The following is a 13,619-nucleotide window of genomic DNA, read 5'->3' as shown; positions in this document are numbered from 1 at the left end:
GATGTTCTTAGTGTCTCTGACTAGAGCTTGTCTTGTCCCTGCGGCCCTGCAAGTCCCCTGCAACTCCTGGGGCCTGTGCCTCCCAGCTGGCTGCTCCAGTCTTAGAAACTCACTGGAGAGAGTCTCTGGGTTAAGGCGCTCCCTGGAGGTAGGCCCTCCACTTGCAGGGAAGGGACAGAGAAGGATGCTGATCCACCTCTATCATTCGGAAGCTGAGAGGATCCTGTCCCTGCCACCCTGCAGCTCCCCGGGGACTCGTGGGGCCTGTGCCTCCCGGCTGGCTGCTCTGGTCTTAGAAACTCACCGGAGAGAAAATGGCGGCTCTCACCCGAGTCCTAAATATCTCATAATGGCTAAGTTCATAAACGAGTATCCGTTTGTAAGAGAGGTGCAGACATTATGTGAACTGGCATACAACTATGTCCACAGAGTATTGGGAAACCAAAAGTTTTCACTAGAATTCAAATATTGTCAGGAATTACCTACGAGGTAAACCCCTGGCACACCTGAGGGATCATGAAGATTAGGTTAGCTTCCAGGCATGGCCGTGAAGGATTATCTAGATTAGGTTAATTGAGTTAAGAGGCCCTGCCTTAATGGTGGGTGGCACCATAATATGGGCTCAAGTCCTGGGCTGAATGAAAAGGAGAGGCGGCAGAGCACCTGTACTTACAGCTTTCTTCTTTCTGACTGCAGACACAGTCAGCAGCTGGGGTTGTAGGTTGTGTGCTACAACAGCTGGCTCTACATACTAAGAAAGGATATTTAGACCCCATGGTCACCAGTCTGTTGGGGATTACAGGTGGGCACCACTATGCCTCACTTCTCTGTGGATCTGTAGAGTTTTGAGGCTCTAAACTTAAATCCTCATGCTTGCTCTGCAAACACTTTATTCATTAAGCCATCTCAGGTGTGGGTTTTCCCTTTCTCTCTCTCTTTCTCTCTCTCTCTGTGTGTGTGTGTGTAGATGGATTTTTTATTTTTATTTTGTTTTTACAAGCAGAAGAAACATTCAGCTTAACATTCTTTCAGGGCGACCAGAGGACAGAGCCAAACGCAGTGGTTTAGGAGGTGAAACAAATCAAAGTCGTCATGTCCTTAAGTCCTTGAATTTCCAGGTCAAGTGGTACAATTTGATGTGGCTATTTCTCAAGTTCTGGCAAAGGTGTTCTCAGAAAATTGTTTCCTCTGGTAGAAGATTCAGATCTGACAATTTTGTGGGGCAAGCCACCCCTGTGGCTAAATCGATCTAAGGTTCAGGAAAGGATTTTTTTCCCTCCCTTGAGCACTCTGCAGACATTCTGAATTTTCTTTGGTCACCTACATCTTAACTGAGATATGTTTGAGATGGTGGAATGTAGTAAATTACTGCCTGGGACTAGGAGCTTTGGTTTATGGCACTTTGATTAGAAGAGACTTCACTGTGGATAGGGAGATGCTCAGTGGGTAAGAGTGCTTGCCATGCAAACATGAGGATCTGAGTTCAAATCCTTGGCCTCCTGTTAAAGCTGTGCATGGCTACAAGCAAGTACAGTGATAGGGATAGAGAGACAGGTTCCTGGAGCTTACTGGTCAGCCAGCATAGCCGAAATGGTGAGCTTCCAGCCTAGTGAGAAGCCCTGCTTCAGTATCTGGCTCCATGTTTCTGCCTTAGCTTCCCTTGATGGCAGACTGTAAGGTGAAAGCTTTCCTCCCAAAGGTTGTTTTTGGTCATTGTTTTTGTCACAGCAACAGAAAGCAAGCCAGGGCATGAAATAGTCTCTGCTTTATAAGATTATTTTTATAGGTTTAGTTTGACAGTTTATAAGTCTGTTAGCAACTATTGCTTGGCATGTCATCAGAGTGCAACATCTCAGTCACAGATAGATGAATATTCATTTCGCTACTCACTCTGAGTTTATGGCATACTCTGCTAAAGTGGTTAAGAGAGAACTACTGGCAGAGGCAAAGAACACAAGCTGGCGAGGCTGTGCTCTATCTCAACCCAGTCCTTGCTAGCTATGAAACTTCGAGTCTCAGTTTTTATCATCATTGGCTTCAAACTTCTTCTAGATTGGTCAAGAACTTGAATGAATCCAACATGAGCATGAAGTGCTCCAGAGTGTACAAAGAACCCTTACTGTCTTTCTGGTCCTAGCACTAGGATGCCTCTTAACACACATGTTTCTGCCCTTTACTGATCTCTGTCTCTAATTGGTTAGCTTTCGCTCAAGTCACAGCTTGTCAGAGACATTATAAAATTCTCCATTACAGAGTGGGGATGAGTTAAGGAAGAGGCTGGGCAAACAAGACTGGAAAAGCTCCTTGGAGCATCAATAGCCCTCTCCTTGGAAGAGGTGCCCTTTCTCTGTTTCCCAGGATACTGCTGCTTGACCAGTCATTCCCAAAAGGTTTAAAAGGTGGTTGTGGTGGCAGGCAGGAAGAGCATCAGAGTATATGAGACAATAAGACAGGGGCCCCTTTGGTTCATCTACATTAAGAAGAAAATCCCCCTGGGTACTGGTTGATTTTGTGTGTCAACTTGACCCAAGCTAGAGTCATCAGAGAAAAAGGAGCCTCAGTGGAGGAAATGTCTCCATGAGATCCAGTTGTGAGACTTTTTCCTTAATTATTGAGCATTGTAGGGGGTATGGTGGGCCCAGTCCATGGTGGATGGACTCATGCCTGGGCTGGTGGTCCTGGGTTCTATAAGAAAGCAAGCTTAGCAGGCCATGAGAAGCAAGCCAATGGGCAGCACCCTTCACAGCCTCTGCATCAGCTTCTGCCTCCAGGCTCCTGCCCTGCTTGAGTTCCTGTCCTGACTTCTTTGGTGATGGATAGCAATGTGGAAATGTAAGCTGAATAAATCCCTTCCTCCCCAACTTGCTCTTTTGGTCTTGGTGTTTTATTGCAACAATAGCAACACCAAGACATGGTGTTTGTAGGTTGTTGTCTTCTCAACATTTTTTAAATGTAAATATGAGGGAGAATCCAGCCAGAAACCTCTGGAAGAGTTCAGAGCAGAGAGAGAAAATAGTAGCCTAAAGAAGGCCAGTATATTGAATTTGGGTCATGAGGGGCTGGGGAGAGGGCAAGAGAGGAAGAGAATAGAGAGGGAGCCATGGAGACAGAGAAGACCAAGAGAGAGCCAAGAGCCAAAATGGCAGAGTTACATAGGAATGAGAAGCTGGGGGAAGGGAAGCCCATAGACTAGAGGAGGTTGGGGAGAGGGGTAAGAAGAGCTGCAAGAAGCTGGGTCTTCAGTGCGGGACTCTGTGACAGGTATTTGCCGAGAGATCCTAGAGACCAATCTTCACTTTGGTGTGCTAAGCACCACAGCTAGCCATTTGTCTTGAGTTTCTTCTGGACATGACCACTACTTCATTTTACAATATGGAAACTGAGACTTGGAGAATTTTAGCAAATGGCTCTTTGTGGAAGGATGAGAAGAGGCAGAGGATTGTGAGTAGAGGCTCCTCAACAATCCTAGGAGGAAGGTTCTTAGTGAGCTGCCCTATGCTAGCTGCCTAGGGTCTCTGTCTCCTGACAGGACTTGTTTCAGCACAGGTGGTGGAAGGGAATCTGCTGGGGCCAGTGGTGTGGGTACACTGTGTTAGGGTTGGAGAAACAGCATCCAGTTGCCCAGCAGGCATCACCAGCAACAGGTTCTGACAAATTACCCCTGACTTCCTGTAGAAACACTCATGGCCCACGTGCCCTGTGTTGAGGGATGCTTTGAAGAACCTCTAGAGTCTGCACTTCCAGAGATGGGCTCCAGAGACCAGAGCATGCTTTACGCTTACAGGAGACGGATCCCTCTAGAATTTAGACTTCTTGCACAGTCAGCCTGAGGCCTACAGAAAAAGAACTAGGCATGAGCGTGGCTTCTCAGTAAGCTCACGTGCTTGGAGGGTGGGAGTGGGAAATATGTTTATACTCATCTCTGTGGCAACGCTCACTGCAGGGCTCTGGCTTACGTGGTACTCACAAGCATGTCTGTGGCTCAGGCCAGAGCTTTGTAGTGAATGAACAGGTTCACTTAGACACTAGTTGAACAGGTTCACTTAGACACTAGTTGTCGAGTCCTAGGCAAGTTATTTGTCCCAAGCAGTCTCTACTTCCTCAGAGGTGGTGGGGAGAACCTACCTTAGGGGGTTGTGGTACAGGCTACAATTGGAAAGCAGGGAGGTTCCTGCCTGGTTCATCATTGGTGGCATGGGTGACTGAATTGCTTCTAGAACATATTTGACAGATGAGGAGCATAGGCTTCAGGGAGATGATGTGGCTAGCCCAGGATATTTGGATGCTCAAGACAGGCCCCCCTTTCAAGCCCAGGGACTTACATCTATTTACCTTAGACCATAGGTCAGTGGTATGATATCTTCCAGCTGCAAATTGCAGTGACAAAGTTAATTACTCAGAGGTCAGCCTGGAACTTTTGTAGCTCAGAGACAAGGGCATTTTATATGATAACTATCACAGCAAGAACCAAAAATAAAATATAAACAGACAGCACCTTCTGTTAGGGGAAGGGATTAGTAAATTAAACAAAGAGAAACTTTATTTTCATCTTTTAAGAAAAAAGCTTTAAAGATTTAGTGTGTGTATGTGTGTTTGTACATGCATATATGTATATATGTGTGTGTATATGTATGTGTGTATGTGTTTATATGTGTGTGTGTGTGTGTGTATGTGTGTTTGTGTGTGTATTCCACTCTCCTTCCTGTTTTTGGGTTTTCCATCTTCTCCACCTACCAAGCTCCTGGTGAGATAGGGAGAACCAGAGGCTCTCCCTGCATTGTTTTACTCCTGTGCACTCCTTTTGGCTGCATCCTAGAGAAAAAAATTGACATACCACTTGTAATGGGAGGAGCATCATTAAAGATGGAGGGGAGTGTCCCAGAGAGCCATCTTCACAGTTTTCAAATGAGAGACTCAGGAACGAAGGCCGTTCTACTTTGAGAGCAAACTTCTTGGAGCTGGGAGCAGATGGAAGATGAGTTATCTGTTCTCAGCAGTCATCCAGATTCATCAGTATCTCTCCTCTTGGTATCTAGTATCTAGTCCCGTTCTGTGGTTGCCATTTACAATGGGCAGTATATCATCATCATCATCATCATCATCATCATCATCATCATCATCATCATCATCATCATCATCATCATCATCATCTGTCATTGTTGTGATGCCTTTATGGATTGTTTCACTTAGTTCTCATAACATCCCAGCATGGCAAGTACTAGTTTATAGATAGGTAAACTGAGTTGCAGATAAAAATGCATCATGCTATCAAGTTACATACCTGATGAATGAGAGTTCATGGAAGTCTGACTCATCTGCCTTCCTTGTTGCCCCCCATTCTGATGGAAGGGCACTGAAGGAGCAAGAGAAGGAGAAGGGAAGGAAGCATGAAGAAAGAGTGGTCCTCTTCCACGTTGTGAGGATAAAATGAGAGATTGCTTGTGAGGTTAAGGATTTTATACAGTAGAAAAAAATGTAAAAATGGACTGTAGTATTATGCTAGCTAGACAAAGGGTGTCTCTGGAGAGCTCGAAGCAAACGAGAGGAAAAGGAGGGGGCCTGACCCTACTTCCAATGACCTGAAAGCCTCTATACCACTTCTCAACAGTACCATACTGGGAACTCTTTTTTTTTTTTTTTTTGTAACTACATTGGCCTTTGCAGACATTCTACATCTAATCAATAGCACAGACCTACCTGGATGGTTTGCTGATGGCCCTGATCTTACAGTGTGTGTTACAGAAGATTTGGATCTAGCTTGAACAACAAAAAATTGGGAAACTCTGGTCTTCCTTTTGTTTAAAATTCTGAAAAGGGTAAGGCTAGAAAGATGACTCAGGCAGTAAAGTGCCTTTCTATACAAGCATGACTACCTGAGTTTGGAGCCCCAACACTCACAGAAAACCAGGGTGTGGCTATGAACATCTGTAACTGTCTAGTTAACCCATGAGCTCTGAGTTCAGTTAGAAACTCAGAAGATAAGGGAGAGAGTGATTCCACTCCTGATGTCAAGGTCTGTCTTCTACCTACACATACGCATGCATGCGCGTGCGCGCGCACACACACACACACACATACATACACACACATTCATATGCACACACATGCACACTTGCATGCGCGTGCGCGCGCGCACACACACACACACACATACACACACATTCATATGCACACACATGCACACTTGCATGCGCGCGCGCGCACACACACACACACTCACACATATATACACATATACTCATGCACACACATACAAAACATCATAGAAAAATGTACACAGATATTTTTGTATTTGCTTGAGAGAGGGTGAAAAAAAATTCAAACTGCAAAAATAAAGCACAATTGGGGTTATAAAATTCCTAGGTACCCACAGTTTACTTGATGATGTTGATGTTGAGAGCCTAGATGACAGGGATTGTGACTGCAGCACCTCTCTGTCCTGATTGACAATGGCCTTATGCAAGGGTCTCTGCTATCACCCCAGTCAGCAGAGCAGTCCCTCAGAGGCAAGAAGGTGACAGTTTGCTTCAGAATGACTCAGCAGCTGGTGTTGCTTCAAACTTTGACAGTCTGACCCTGAGTAGTTTATTTTAGGCATATTTAAGCACAGCACAATTTGGCAAAAATATTTTCCTAGTGAACATTAACTCAATACCACGTGCACAGTAAAGCTTAAGATGTGACTACATCAAAACTCTTTGTAAAGTACATCTTCCATAAGGAAGGGTTTTATAGATTGACTGCCTGTGGCACCTTCCATAGGATAGGTTCTATAGATTGATAAGGTCATGCTAAGGGGCTGGGAGAGGATCTGGTATAGTCTTTGGTCTTGAGGTCACTAGGCTATTAACCACATCAGCTTCCAGCCTTCTGGGCAGATAACAGGGTATGTATCCCTCTCCTTGAAGGAACAGCTTTGTGTTTTGAACATTCTGGGTTCTGTTGGTGCTTATCTGTGAGCACAAGAACCTTTGTGCTTCCTACAGCCTTAACTGCCTTCCAATGGGTGAGGGAAAGGCACACTGCTGGGATGGAGGGAGGGACAGGGGACAAGGATAAATGTCATAGCTCAAGGCTGGAGACATCCTGAGCCATCAAAAAGGATGGAAGATGGCTTCAATGCCCAGTGGGAGAGAACTTATCTGCAAATCCTGGAGTCTATTGTGCCCCCTGCCTCTAGTCTGCTCACTTTGATGTGCACTGATTGACAGTTGAACAAGATGAAAGCAAAAGACACAGGGCGGCTGAGGACACTGGAGGCAGGAAGAACCTGTAGGGGGCACAGCTGGAAGAGAGACTCCAGGTGCTGCTAGAGATAGTAGGGAGGATCCCTGAGGTTGATGGGAAGGAGATAGGTGGGATAGGGCAGGGTCTAAAAAGTCACCTGGTACCAGAGGACTACAGATGCTCTTGAAAATGCAAGTCAGTGGTGAGCAAGGCAGGCATCCTTCTCATGAGGCATATGTAGCAAGAGAGGCCCTCTGGGCCCACTGGACAGGGCCGTGTGGATGGCATGCAGTAGAGAAAAGCAGGGACTGGCTCCAGATCTGTAAAAGACTTCTCTATACCAGAGCCTGTAGTTGTTATTTTGTATGTCAACTTGATATAGGCTAGAGTCATTTGGAAAGAAGGAACTCCAATTAAGACTAGACTTCCACCCCCCACCTCCCACACACACATCAAATTGGCCTGTGGGGAATTTTTCTTGATGATGTGGGAGGTCATTGGACAGTTGCTATCCTTTGGCTGATGGCCTTAGGGGACATAAGAAAGGAGGCTGAGCAAGCCATGAGGAGCAAGCCAGTAAGCAGTACTCCTCCATGGTTTCTGCTTCAGCTTCTTCCTCCAGGTTCCTGCCTTGAGTTCCTTTCCTGATTTTCCCGGATGATAGACTATATACTGTTAAAATGAAGTGTACCCTTTCTTCCCCAATGTGGTTTTGATTAGGGCATTAGGAACCTCAACTATGACAAAGGGGTCACGCAGAAAATTAGGATGCCTGAGAAGTATACTCAGGAGTTTCAGGCTCTCCCTGCCTATTCTGGGCTTTTCTCCTGGCCTCGTAGGTGCTGTAGATGGTAGTTGGGACCAGCACTAACTTCTCTTGTGACAATGGGTGAAAGTCACCTCTGAGAAATACTCCAGGAAGTGAAGGTTCCTGAGTCAAGTTGGGAGGGATGTTAGAGATGCCAAGGGCTCTGGTAGTCCTCCAACCAGAGGCCATGCTGTGCAGCTGGAGGAAGTATTGGCTGCGGACTGGTGGGGATCTAAAGAACAAGTGGTCCAGTGGTAAACTGGCATGGTGGTGGATAGTCTTTGTCATCTTGATACACCCTGGGAGGAGGAACTCACCTGAAGAGTTGCCTGTCTCAGACTGGCCTGTGGCCATATCTGTGTGCTGTTTTCTTAATTGCTAACTGTTGTAGGAGGGCCCAGCCCACTGTGGATTGTGCCACCTTTCTGCAGACAGGCTTGGGCTGTATAAGAAATGTAGCTGAGCATATAGAGAGGGCAAGTTAGTAAGCAGTGTTCTTCCATGGCTTGAGTTCCTTGGCAAAGAACTGTGGCTTCTCTTGATGGTGGATTGTAACCTGTAGTATGATGTGGACCTCCTCCACATGTTCCTTTGGCCACGGCATTTATCACAGAAACAGAGAAACAGACCAGAACACATGGTAGTCATACTTAGGATCACACAGGAGGGGGCCATTCATCTCTCAGTTCATTCCAGACCATTCTGATAATATGTACAGAGAAGTCTTATTTGGAAAAAATACAAACATTTATGTGAAGGGAATCTGTTTGTAGCACTTACCATCAAATATCTCTAGGTTGGACTGCAGAGTCACACAGTGGCACCCAGCAGTGCTGGTAATGTTGCTCCAGTTTGTAGTGGAGTGGTAACCTGATTATGTACCTTTAGTAATAAAAAAAATGGTATAATGATATAATACATATATTACATACATCTAATATGTAATATCAACATTATATATCATATATCTTTTACATATATAATGATAATAATTAATCCTTAAGAATACACACTTTTGGACAAAATAAATATATGTTTCAGAAAAATTGAGACATATATCATGAAAGAAAGCCAGAATAATTGTAGCTTGAAATTCACAGCACAAAGGTAGGTTACCACAGCGGTTGGCCTGCATCATCCTCTCTCACCTCACTCTGACTAAACCTACAGGGTCAGAAATAGATAAAACAGGTTCCTTGTAGCTGGAAACTCTCAGCTATCATGAAAGTTGTACAACTAGGATTTGAAATCCTTCTTTTACCTTATTAAAACATACGTTTTTCATATAGTATATCCTGATTTATTTTATCCTTCTCCCTCTATTCTTCCCACTTTCTTCTCCCGATCCAGATCTACCCCCTTCTTGTCTTTGATTAGGAAATAAATAGGCTTCTAAGGGATAATAAAATAAAATTAGATAAAACAAAAACTAATGTCAGAATTGGGCAAAACTGTAGGAAGGAACCAAACTGAAGCCACTTTGAATAAACTTTTATTTTGAATAAGGGTCAAATACAGTTTAAATTCCCAAGACCTCCCTGGATAACTGACATCCTGCTTGGCAGAAAGAGACATGTATGTGGGTAACTGACATCCTAGCTGGCAAGTTGAAACAGGAATGCTAGGCAAGTCACCCTGCCACAGTTGAATAAACCAACCAATGGGAAAGGGATATGTGTGCCACAAAGGCATGTTCCTAAGGAAGTCCCCTATCTCTAAATCCTGAATGGTGACAAACTGTAACTAACTTGGCACAGATGTTTGTGGTTTTGAAGCCTAAAAGCTCTGTAACATTCTGGCTCGAAGTCACAGTTCAGCTTCCTAGTCTGGCTGGTGGCCCTGATTGATCAATAGCAGCTTCATTACAATACATTTTTGTCATCTGCACATACATCATTTTGACCTGGTGTGTGAGTTGTGTTAGACCTAAGCAGAAACCTTAACAAAACAAACAGAAGGAAAAGAGCCCATGAGAAGGCACAAGAAACAGAGATCCACTTGTCTGCATGCTCAGGGATCCCATAAAAACTGGAAGTCATAATACTTTAGGATAAAAATAACAAAAATATGTAAATTGTCTTAGTTGGGGTTACAATTAATGCGATGAAACACATGATCAAAGAACTTGGGGAGGAAAGGGTTTATTTGGTTCACACTTCCACATCACCATCAAAACAAATTAGGACAGGAACTCACACAGGGCAGGAACCTGGAAGGAGGAGAAACCATGGGGGAAGCAGAAACCATGGAGGGGTGCTGCTTACTGGCTTGCTCTCATGGTTTGCTCAGTCTGCTTTCTTACAGAACCCAGGACTACCATCCCAAGGATGGCTCCATCTACCATGGGCTGGGTCCTCCCCCATCAGTCACTAAGAAAACGTCCTCCAGGCTTGCTTACAGTCCAATCTTACAGAGGCATTTTATTAATCTTATGGAGGTTTCTTCCTCTCAAATGACTTTATCTTGTGTCAAGTTGTTATAAAACGATCCAGCACATAAATAAAATAAAAATTTTTAAAATGGTAAGCCTTTTAGAAAAATCCTGACATAACATGAAACAAGGAACCTCCAAAGATGCCACTGAGTTTGTTTTCTGTTGGCCATCTTCTGATGGGCATGTGTCGACCCTTAAGGGGAGTTTGTTTCCCCAGTAAGGCTCCTTTGAAAGAAGCTAAATTTTCATTTGAAAGTGGTTACCAATTGTAGATAGCTTTTGGGCTAGGGATGAGGGGATGTGTCCAGTTCTGTCAGTTCTAGGGCCTCATCTGGTACAGACCTGTGCAGACCCTGTGCATGCTGCCTTAGTCTCAGAGTTCATATGCACATAAATCAGTCATGCTGAATTAGGTCTGGTTTTCTTGATGTCTTCCAGCCCCCTGGCTCTTACACTCTTTCTGCCTCTTCTTCCAAGGGATTCCCTGAGCCCTGGATCCTGATTCCTGAGAGGAGAGACTTGATAAAGGTGCCAAGTTTAGGGCTGAGTGTTCCAATCTCTCTCACTCTCTGCATAATGTCTGTCTGTGGGTCTCTGTATGTGTTGGCATCTACTGCAGATGGAAGCTTCTCTGATTATGGCCAGTCAAGGCACTGCTCTATGAGTATAGCAGAATACCATTAGGAATCTTCTTTTTTTTTTTTGCTAGATTTTTTGTTTGTTTTTAGAATAGTAGTATTTGGTCTTCCTGTAGGGCTCTGGATTATCTAGTCTTGGATTCTTGCTCACCCACGCAGTGTTAGGTATGGGTTTCATCCCATGGAGCATGTATTCAGTCAAGGATTTGAGATCTTTATTGGTCACTAACTACTTGTGCTGCTCAGCCCTAGGTATTCCAGGAAAGGATGTCCAAATCCCAATGTATAATACAGTTCAGGGTCAGAGCAGGTATGGTGGGCAAAGTTGGCTGTTGTTTGGAAAAATCTAGAAAGACAGTAAGCATTTCACTGCTTGTTTTAAAGCTGAGACTGGATAGGTATTTGGCAGAGATTTGTTGTTTTTGTTATTGGTGTGTGTGTGAGAGGGAGAAAGAGAGAGACAGAGAGAGACAGAGACAGAGAGACAGAGACAGAGACACACATAGAGGCAGAGAGAGTCAAGCAGAGAAAGACAGAGCTAGAAAGAGAGGCAGAGGGCTGGAGAGATGGCTCAGTGCTTAAGAGCACTGACAGCTCTTGCAGAGGTCCTGAGTTCAATTCCCAGCAACCACCTGGTGGCTCACAACCATCTGTAATGGGATCTGATGCCCTCTTCTAGTGTTTCTGAAGACAGCTACAGTATACTCATATACATACAATAAAAATAAATCATAAAAAAAAGAAAGAAAAGAAAGAGAGGCAGAGATGGCCAGAGATAGAAACAGAATGACAGACACTGAGAGACACAGAAACAGAGATAGAGAGACAGAGCCAAAGATTCAGAGTCAGATACACAGAGATACAGAGAGAGACACAAAGAAAGAAAGGTGGGGTTAGATTCAGGATGATGAATCACATGGCCATCATAGATTTGAGATATATTAGTTCCCCTACCCAATCATTATATATTTTGATATATCTGACTTGTTTATTTATACACCATTTTCTCTGTAAGTAACTCACTCTTTGGGACACAAATCATAACATGTTTAAGGAAAATGTAAAACCCATACCACAAATGAGGGCCCAAATAGTCATGCCATGGATGAAGAGTAACCCTCACACCTCTAATCCCCAAAGGGCAAGCTGGAGCAGCAGAACTGGAGCAAGGCAGCTGTGTGCAGCTACTGTAGACTTGGGCAGGTCCACCCTGAGAAAGGGCCTTGCAAATAACGGGTCCCTTCAGAAAGCTTGGAAATGAGCCTAGTGGAGAGCACTCTCCCTGTGTGACTCACTAGATGCCTGGTAGTCACCATACCAATTTGCCAGTGGACCACCTGGGCCTTGAATGTATCCTTCACTCTATAATCCCACCCCTCCAGCTATGAAATAAGACTTTGGATTGGATAACAACGGTTGCAAGCATCAGCATCTCTTAACATTTTTCCCACCTTGACTGGGGAGGCTTCACTTCTCCATTTCTCAGGAATGAACCTTCACCTGCCGACTTGGGTAAGTTAGTGTTTGGTGCTGCCAACTACTTCTTCCACCCAAAGCACCTGCTGAACACATGCCTTAATACCTTCTCAAACTTTTCTGTTTTCCCCACCTTCCTGGCCCTAGTCTGGCCCCATTGAGAGCCTCAGGTAGGATAGCTGTCAGTTTGAAAAATAGGATTCCATTAAAAGATTACTGTCTGCCTCCTTACTCAGGCTGTGAGATGGAGTCTAGACTTATTGGATTTGGTTCCGGGCCACTTTCTAAGGAATGGGGAAGGGAATATCCATTTATCACTAAGAGTGAGATGATCAGGAAGCTGGTTTCATTTGGGGCTTTGTGGATAACTTGGCACTTGTGCTCTGAAATGTTCTCACAGGCAGGAGGTCAGCAGGGGAGATGTCTGAGTTAAGCATATCACATGCGCCAGAGTCCAGCAGCATCTGGTTGGAAGCAAGTTCATGTTGTGAAAATGAGGCCAGAGGTGCAAAAGGTAAATTAGTAGGTGATTATGTGCTGTGTACAAGAATCAATGCTGTAAGGAGTTCTTTAAACAGGCACCATGGCAAGGTCTGAATAAAACTCTGTAAGTCCTCCCCAACTCCAGGTGTGGCAGGCACTTGGTAAGAAGATGCTTGGTTTCCACCAGATGTATTGCTAGGATAGGATTCATCACTAAACTGCAAACTGCTTTCTGCCTGTATAGCTTGGCCACTTCTTAGCCTTTAAAAGAATTTCTTTAGTTTTTTGTGTATGAGTATTTTTGCCCATATGTGAGTTTGTGTACCACAAATGTGTCCGTGAAGGCCAGGAGTGGGTGTCAGATACCCTGAAATTGGATTCACAGGTTTTTGAGCCACCATGAGGGTGCTGGGAACTAAATATAGGTCCCCTGTAAGAGCAGCAGGTATTTTTTAACCATAGAGCTATCTCTCTATCTTACTATCTCTCCCTTCCCCTTCTCCTCCCTTCCTTCCTCCTCCCATCTCCCCTCCCTTCCCTTCCCTCCCCTTCC

General features: G+C 44.6%; 1 long non-coding RNA gene across 3 annotated transcripts in view; it reads left to right on the top strand.

Moving 5' to 3' along the window:
* The window catches only part of LOC116084702, a 31,054-nt gene that overhangs the window by 15,248 nt on the left and 2,187 nt on the right, over nt 1-13,619 (top strand). For 2 of the 3 annotated variants that reach the window (XR_004116229.1, XR_004116230.1), the window contains exons 4-5: nt 12,490-12,619; nt 12,984-13,097. This is a non-coding gene — a long non-coding RNA (uncharacterized LOC116084702). Of the gene's footprint in view, nt 1-12,489; nt 12,620-12,983; nt 13,520-13,619 lie in introns of those variants that run through there. The other variant, XR_004116228.1, reaches the window with a different exon arrangement.

This window comes from Mastomys coucha, unplaced genomic scaffold (genome assembly GCF_008632895.1).
Source record: "Mastomys coucha isolate ucsf_1 unplaced genomic scaffold, UCSF_Mcou_1 pScaffold9, whole genome shotgun sequence".
Classification (NCBI taxonomy): Eukaryota; Metazoa; Chordata; class Mammalia; order Rodentia; family Muridae; genus Mastomys; species Mastomys coucha.
This window is presented reverse-complemented; position numbering and strand designations above follow the sequence as displayed.